At 40.3% G+C, this 8,455-nt stretch overlaps 1 non-coding gene across 1 annotated transcript; it reads right to left on the reverse strand.

The window, feature by feature from the left end:
- Positions 1–4,193: 4,193 nt before the first annotated feature.
- On the reverse strand, positions 4,194–4,266 carry Trnaa-cgc (transfer RNA alanine (anticodon CGC)). The gene has a single exon. It is a non-coding gene; the product is annotated as a tRNA-Ala (tRNA).
- Between the last annotated feature and the right edge of the window lie 4,189 nt (positions 4,267–8,455).

Below are 8,455 nucleotides of genomic sequence, written 5' to 3' on the forward strand. Positions count from 1 at the left end.
ATCTGAAAGTTTAAGTCCTATAAAAAAACAACAGCTAACGCAGCTGGAATGGTGTTTTCTGGACGACCAGGATTAATTAGGGGCTACAACTAGCATATAGAGGTAGCGACCCACAACACTTACTGTCGAGCGTCTTACCCCATTCCATGGTCGCGAAGGGAGGCAGTGGCGAAAGAACATGAAACTATTTGTACAATAATTTGTAAATAGTAGCCGTAAGGAAATTTCATAATTGTGTCTCGAGTCATTTTTCATTACTGTATACGTAGATAATTGATGATTAATTTGCATATAATACTATAATCGATTTAATGGTGTTGCGTTAAAGTAATCCCTGAGAGGGTCTTTATTTAAATGAAAGTAACTTTGAGTCATAGGATGATTATGTATATCAGTGTTACCACCTATAGTGATATGAGAGTGACACTTGAATAAATTCAGTTTTAACCGAACCCGTTTTATATGACGTGCACCTTGTATGTACCAATGATTCAATTGAAGCCGTGTATTTTGTACACGTCTTTGAACACTGACTGCGCGTTATGCGAGTTAATTCAGTCGACGCGCAAACTACACTGCAGTCCCGTAGTACAGATTATTCTCGCAAATTTTTTTCAACAAGTACTTATTGAACAATATGCCCAAGTCCAGCTGAGGTGCACGTGATTTGATCTGTTCACTGGTGGAGTGATAACTTGGCAAGTTACACAAAAAAATAGTGCAAAGTCATACACCTTTATGTAATTGTAAAAAAGGTCATTTATGCGTCGTAACAATATTATGGAAATTGCAATGGACACGGTAAATGTAATAGACTCACCACAAGTGCATGTAATTGTGTAAAGAAGCGACCACATGCCTTACAGGTAGACTGTATGTACATACGCAGTCTTGTAGACAGATGGAGTATTGTGTGTAGAAGGGACAGAGAATGACTGTTGGAACTGTACAGGATATACGGTGAAGTAAACTGAATGTTGAATTAAAAACTGTCATAACGCAGTGCTGAAACTATAACAGACAGTCCTCAAGAAAGCACTGAATAGTGTAAACAAACTACCGTGTGACGTAGTGATAAAATGAGCTTTATGTTCAAAATACAAAGTGATGTACAGTGACTGTATTGACGTCAATGGCAACATATTGACAAACATTTGCCAATGTTAGTCATATGCTGCCAGAGGGCATTGTGACGTCTCCTGTCAAGACATTCACAAAATTGTTGTAATATATGTGAAAAAAGAAACATTTATCTGTATAATAATTATTATTATTTAATTTTTGTATGAACGGTTGTCGTCCGCAGCTCGTGGTCGTGCGGTAGCGTTCTCGCTTCCCGCGCCCGGGTTCCCGGGTTCGATTCCCGGCGGGGACAGGGATTTTCCCTGCCTCGTCATGAGTGGGTGTTGTGTGATGTCCTTAGGTGAGTTAGATTTAAGTAGTTCTGAGTTCTAGGGGACTGATGAGCATAGATGTTAAATCCCATAGTGCTCAGAGCCACTTTTTTTTGAACGGTTGTCGATTATGTAGACTCTGTAAAAACAAAGAAATAATCTTTTTTATGTTTGTGCAATAATTATGTATCTATATTTTGCAAATAACGTCTGGTCGGTGAGTATAGAAATGGAAGGAGACAATGATAATTAAAAAAGGTAGCAAAAATAAATATTAAATTGCCTACAAATAGTGGAGGTTAAAACATTACTCACTCTGTGTTCTTGTAGCCGTTATAGTTGTATGTAACGCTCGATTGAATGCTTGGTTAGCTTTCTTTTGTTCCTCGTTCGAGGAAGACGCCATTCGAGGCTGATGAATGAAAACGGTGTGTACCTTACATTTATGTTGATTTTTTAATGTAAAAGTTGTTAAAAATACTTGTAATAATTTATCAGTAGGTTGCCCAGTATTTCATTCCACATTTTTTACCCATTTTCAGCATATTTAGAATTTTTCATGACACAGAGCTGTGCAGCAATCGAGGGAGCCGCTGCCGCGGCAAATTCAAATTAAATTGAATGAAAGCAGTTTTCCTGCAGTTAAGCGGGCAGGTAACGGTACATTAAAATTATTTATTTCAGTTTTCCGAAGACCTCAGAGGTGAAATTTGGATTTTATTACATAATTTTCAGATGGACGTGGGCCACTACTCTTACAATATCAGTGACGTAAAAAATTTACGTAAATAAGAGCAATAACATTTTAATTGTATGCTATCGAAGACTGCTGTTATGAAACCTGTTTTGCCTAGCAATACAAAAATGAAATTACATTTTCAGTTTCATGCTCTAGTGTTAGTCGTGGCAACCAATAGTGTTCATATATTAAAAAATCCATTGCAGCTTTTACGTTTAGCGAACATAGCATACTGTAACTTCTATAAGTGTAATAAGAGTAATTTTCAGTGCCTTGAAGCGATGAAAGTATCGAAGGACTTGTTTAATTTCATAATTAGTTACAGTGATAATACCGTGTTCCATTTCTAGCATGCCAGACCTGGTTTATATCAAAATAGTTTGCAAATTAAATTGTGCACAGCAGGAAATCTTATGCTGTGCGAATACCCACGTAGTAGATCAAGGTGCACAAAGTTATAATATTTTCAACTGTAGAAACTAATAGCGAGAATCGCATTTTATCTTTTGTGCTCGCAACAATAACCAATATATATTTAATTAAAATATTATGCCATATAAACAGCATATAAAGTCAAAAGCGCGGTGGGGATTACGCGACACATTAACATTGTCTGTAAGGTCATTAATACACAGAAAATTTTCAACCAAGGGCAACCACATCTTAAACACCTATATACAGTTTACAGAGCGTTCAAGTAGTAAAATCGAGGTTTTATAACGGGTAAACTGATGAACGGCTAGCTGAATGAATTCTATAGTTGTATTTATTCAAGTTTTTATATACTCGCACTACCTGTTTTGCAATAATTTTATATGCATCGTCTTGTGCATCTATTGCTGTTACACTTAGCTTTTCTAGTTTACAGTTCAAAAGGTTTAGGCCTAATGGTCGACGTCGACCCCACAATGTCCTCAGAAATTTTGAAAAGTAAAATTCCGAAAAAAATCTTAAAATGTGTCACTGTAGTGCGGATCCTTTCGTAAAATGACGTAATATGGCTACTCTTCTCTTGTAAATCAGAATGATTTGAAATGATATGAACTACAGGTATTACAAATGTGCTTGAAAATGGCGAGTAGACGAAATTAGCTAACCTTACGATTAGATAAAAATTACAGCCTATTGTAGACCATGTTTATGTTTATTAAACGTCTGAAGTCTGTGGATACCCATAAACACAATATTTCATGGATCCTCGCAAATAAAAATATTTTTGGAAAGTAGAACTTGCGTGGTAACTACTAGCGTGAATCCTACCGGCAGGAATTCCTTAAAACCGCTATCGTTAAGGGATTTCTGTCGGTGCGACACCCACCATTGGTGTTCACGTAAGTTTTATTTGTCACAGTTCCTAAGACTATTGCAGGGTCGGCTTCGGCCATTACACCTTCACAACTGTAAACTACAATAGTCACAGATAACAGAAATAGATGCAGCCAGACTATGGATCTGAAACCGGTAGTTCGAATCAACAAGCACTTCAATTAGCACAGCTATAGTGGATTAACGAGCTCCTATTCAATTATATGTTCATCAGTTTCACCCGTTTTAACATGTGGATTTCACTGTCTGAAAGTTCTGTAAACTAAGCACTGATGAACAGCAAGAGCTCATCAAACTTCCATGGCGTACACTCGGAGTTACCTCTACGTCCGCCATTGACTCTCCATACAAGATAACATGCTGCGTCCTCCAATCCAGTCTCAAATTTCACTTCACACTTCTGACAGTAAGTGTACATGTAGTCTTGAGTCAAATGCTTTTCATATATTAAGAAATACTTCGTTACCTGACAGCTTTGACCAAAGCCATTATGGATGTCACGTTCAAAAAGTGCGAATTGGATTACGCGTGATCAGTGTTTTCGGAATCCGTGGTCGTTAGGAGGAGGAGGACATTAGTGTTTAACGTCCCGTCGACAACGAGGTCATTAGAGACGGAGCGCAAGCTCGGGTGAGGGAAGGATGGGGAAGGAAATCGGCCGTGCCCTTTCAAAGGAACCATCCCGGCATTTGCCTGAAGCGATTTAGGGAAATCACGGAAAACCTAAATCAGGATGGCCGAAGACGGGATTGAACCGTCGTCCTCCCGAATGCGAGTCCAGTGTGCTAACCACTGCGCCACCTAGCTCGGTGGTCGTTAGGAGGATGAGCTCATTCTGGTCTACATACCTCAACAAGTTTCAGCTGAGAATATGGTTTGAGATTCTACAACAAACGAACTTCAAGGATTTTCGGCGACAGTTTTATGAATCACTTCTGTTAATCTTTGTAGACGGGCGGACACGAGCTTTCATCCAAGTACTAGGCACGCTTTTTGGTTAGAGGTATTTGCGGTAGAATGTCTTTGAAAAAGAGGCTAACTCGGCCGCAATCTCATAGAGATTTCACAAACCATCGCTACTTGGTTCAGTTCTAGCGATTTCAGCCGCTTCTTAACACCACTGACAATAATATTTATATCACAAACCCTTGAGTTAGGGCGAGAATTAAGCTGGGGCAGTACCCTCGAATTCCCATTTGTAAAAGAATATATAAAACCGAGTTCAGGATTCTTGCTTTAGCTGCGCTTACCGCTGTTTCAGTCCCTGTCTTCTCCGTGAATATCTGTAGACTAACTTTGGTACCACTGGCCTTTACATATAAACACAATTACTTTGGGTTTTGATTGAGATCCTTCGATAATGTTCTGCTACGGTAGTTTTTGAAGGCTTCACACACAGGCCCTCTTAACAGCCAAACACGTTTCATTCAGCAGCTCCCTGCGTGTAGCCCTATGCTTTGTTTTTCATCTATTATGCAATAGTCTCCGTTTTTTTTATTTTTATGACCGCATTTCTGCACAATCGTTAATACATACCTTTACTCATTTTTCTAATCTCGTGATACCTTTGCGAAAAGTCCCGTATACGGATAGAGCGACCGCGCGGGATTAGCCGAGCGGTCTGGGGCGCTGCAGTCATGGACTGTGCGGCTGGTCCCGGCGGAGGTTCGAGTCCTCCCTCGGGCATGGGTGTGTGTGTTTGTCCTTAGGATAGTTTAGGTTAAGTAGTGTGTAAGATTAGGGACTGATGACCTTAGCAGTTAAGTCCCATAAGATTTCACACACATTTTTTTTATTTTTTATTTTTTATAGAGCCTCTGCACACCTTTGGCAGTTGCCGATACCAACCATACATTTCGGAGATACCTATAAATACTTCAATTTTCTCCCGTAAGTAATGTTGACAGAGGCGCGGATTTAAGCTCTTATGTTTCTCGAGCTAGTTAACTTGGCCCTTAAGACGCATTGCAATATGATACATATCTCGGTACATTTAAAAGCAAAAAAGTTATCGCTCTAGCAGCAGTGAAACAGGAGGTACCATATTTCAAAATGTATGATACCGTGGAGGACGTGCTGGCTTATCTTGTTGTCATGGCGACAAGCAGTACATTTTTGGCGTCGCGTTGGCCGCACGATCCGCGAGTTATTTACGATCGTCGGCACTTCGGCGCCTGCGCATTCACCGTCACCACTGACAAATGATGACGCTCGCACGGGACCCATGCAGCTCATCCATTCACATCAACTGGCTAATTGCGCGTTCCGCATGCAGCTAAACGGATTTGTTCCGCTCAGCGATATTAATGGCAGGATTATTACTTGCAATTCTGTTCTAAAATTTCTACACTGGCCTGACGTTTGTATCGTCCGCTTCCGCTATCGATCACGGTATGGTTTGACAGGGGTCATGCCAGGTAAAAGTACATCACGCAACAAGGCGGTGATCACCGTTAACGCGTTGGAACGAATCACTCCGAAAGCTTCTCGGATTCAGTTTCGTTCAATAGAAACCCTCAGTTGTTTTAAATTATGAATGTTCGTCTTGTCTAGGCCGTCGCTTTGACCAGTTAAAAATGGACCTGTCAAAATCTGAGATTGACCTTAGCTCTCGGTTGATAAACTTAGCGTACGGTAAAACTACTTTCAGCAACAGTACACAATAAAAGTGACGCCCTGTTCAATACACGACAGTAAGACGAACACCAGATCTCACTATTTGACGAAGAATAAGAGTTTTCTCGTGTATTAATTCTAAAAGAAAGACAGAATATGCTTAAGTGAGAACGTTTGTGACGAATATTATCCAGCTTATGTAAACACATTATGCTCTACGCAATCGCAATATCTAATAACCTTTCCTAGAGATTTTTATATGTTCTCCACATTGATAGCCTGCTTATAGAAATGCACACTTAGTAATTGGACAGGCACTTTTTATACGTCCGACAAAACATACGGAGGGGCCAGACAAGTACCAGGACAATCAAATTACCTGTGGCTTCCTTTTGTAATGATGATAAGAAGCAGTAACACAAAAAAAAAACTTTCTTCAAAACATTTATGGGGACGATTAACACAACATTACGCTCGTTGTCAGATTTTAGCCTAAAACACAATGCATTTATAATCGAACTGATAAGGGGTGACAAGCTCGCCCTGACGACAACTGCGTTCCAGAGTTTACGCATATTTCTTCTCAATATACAGGGTGTCCAGTTCCAAAACGCAGTAGAAAGAAAACTCCTGCTCAGCATGACATCATATTTGAATACCAAATTATTGATGCAAGTGGAAACGCCATGGTAAAAAACGAAAGAAAATTTGGCCAAGAGATGTCTGAATATGCACACCAGAGGAATCGGGACAAGCGGCTGTTCCTCGTTTGTGTCCGAGGCGCCTAATACGACTGTCTCCTTTAAGGATCGCGCGTTTCTAGTAAACCTCTTCTAGAAGAACTCTTCCAGTAGCCCAGCAGAAGTTCTATGTACTGAAGGGTACGGAAACAGGGATTTTACGATATCTGTTAAGGGCGTGCGGATAATTAAAGGCTTGGTGGTCTAGTGTGAAGCGCAGGCGTGAGATATGTAAGGTTGTGGGATCGAATCTCGGATGGACACCGCAAATGTTTTCTCTACCTTTACGCGAGCCTTCATCTCAAATTAATGTGAAGTTATCCCAGGCACGACACTTGGTTTGGGTTCCACATTACACTGCATTTTCCTTTTCTCCCTCAGAATTACTGGGATAAGTTAAGAGCGTACAGACTGCCAAAGTGGCGACCAAATGAAAAACTTCACTCACATCTTTTTTTTTAAGTCATCAATGCGGCCCGCCACGAACTACTCCTCTGTGTCAACCATTTTACCTCAGAGCAGCACTTGCGGCCTGCGTCCTCAATTATTTGCTGGATGTATTGCAATCTCTGTCCTCCTCTACAGTTTTTACCCTCTACATCCACCTCTAGTACCACGGAAGCTATTTCCTGATGTCTTAACAGATGTCCTGTCATCCTGACCCTTCTTCTTGTCAGTGTCCTCCATATATTCCTTTCCCCTCCAAGTTTACGTAGAACCTCCTTATTCTTTATCAGTCCACCTGACTTCCAACATTCGTCTATTGCATGACATCCCACATGCTTCGATTATCTTCTGTCTCTGTTTTCAGAAAGTCAGTGTTTCACTAACATACAACGCTGTGCACTAAACGTACATCTTCAGAAATTCCTTCCTCAAATAAAGGCTAACGTTTAATACTAGTGAACTTCTCTTGGCCAGGAATGCCCTTATTGCCAGTATTAATCTGCTTATAATATTGTCGTTGCTCATTCCGCCATGCGTTATTTTGCTGCCTACGTGGCAGATTTCCTTAACTTCATCTCCTTCGTGACCACCAAACTTAATGTTCAGTTTCTCGCAGCTCTCACTTCTGCTACTAATTATTACTTATACATTCTTCGATTTACTGTCAATCCTTATTCAAAATGCATTACACTGGTCATTCCATTCACCATATTCTATAATTCTTCTTCACTTTCACTGAGGATAGCAATGTCATCAGCCGATCTTGACACTGATATCCTTTTACCTTGAATTTTAATTCCACTCTTGGACCTTTCTTTGTTTCTATTATTGCTTCTTCGATGTACAGATTGATCAACATGGAACAAAGGCTATATTGCAGTTTTACACGCTTCTTATACCGAGCACTTCGTTCTTGGTCTTCCACTCTTATTACTCCCTCTTGGTTGTTTTACGTGTTGCATATTACCCACCTCTCCCTATAGCTTACCCCTACTTTCCTCAGAATTTGGAACCGTGTGCGGTATTTGACACGGTCCAACGGTTTTTCCATGTCGACAAATCCTCAGAAAGTGTCTTGATTTTGCTTTAGTCTTGCTTCCGTTGTCAACCGCGGTGTTGGAACAGACTCTCTGGTGCCTTTACCTTTCCTAAAGCCAAACTGATTGTCATCTAACACATCATCAATTTTCTTT

The sequence above is a fragment of the Schistocerca nitens genome, chromosome 2 (genome assembly GCF_023898315.1).
Source record: "Schistocerca nitens isolate TAMUIC-IGC-003100 chromosome 2, iqSchNite1.1, whole genome shotgun sequence".
NCBI lineage: Eukaryota > Metazoa > Arthropoda > Insecta > Orthoptera > Acrididae > Schistocerca > Schistocerca nitens.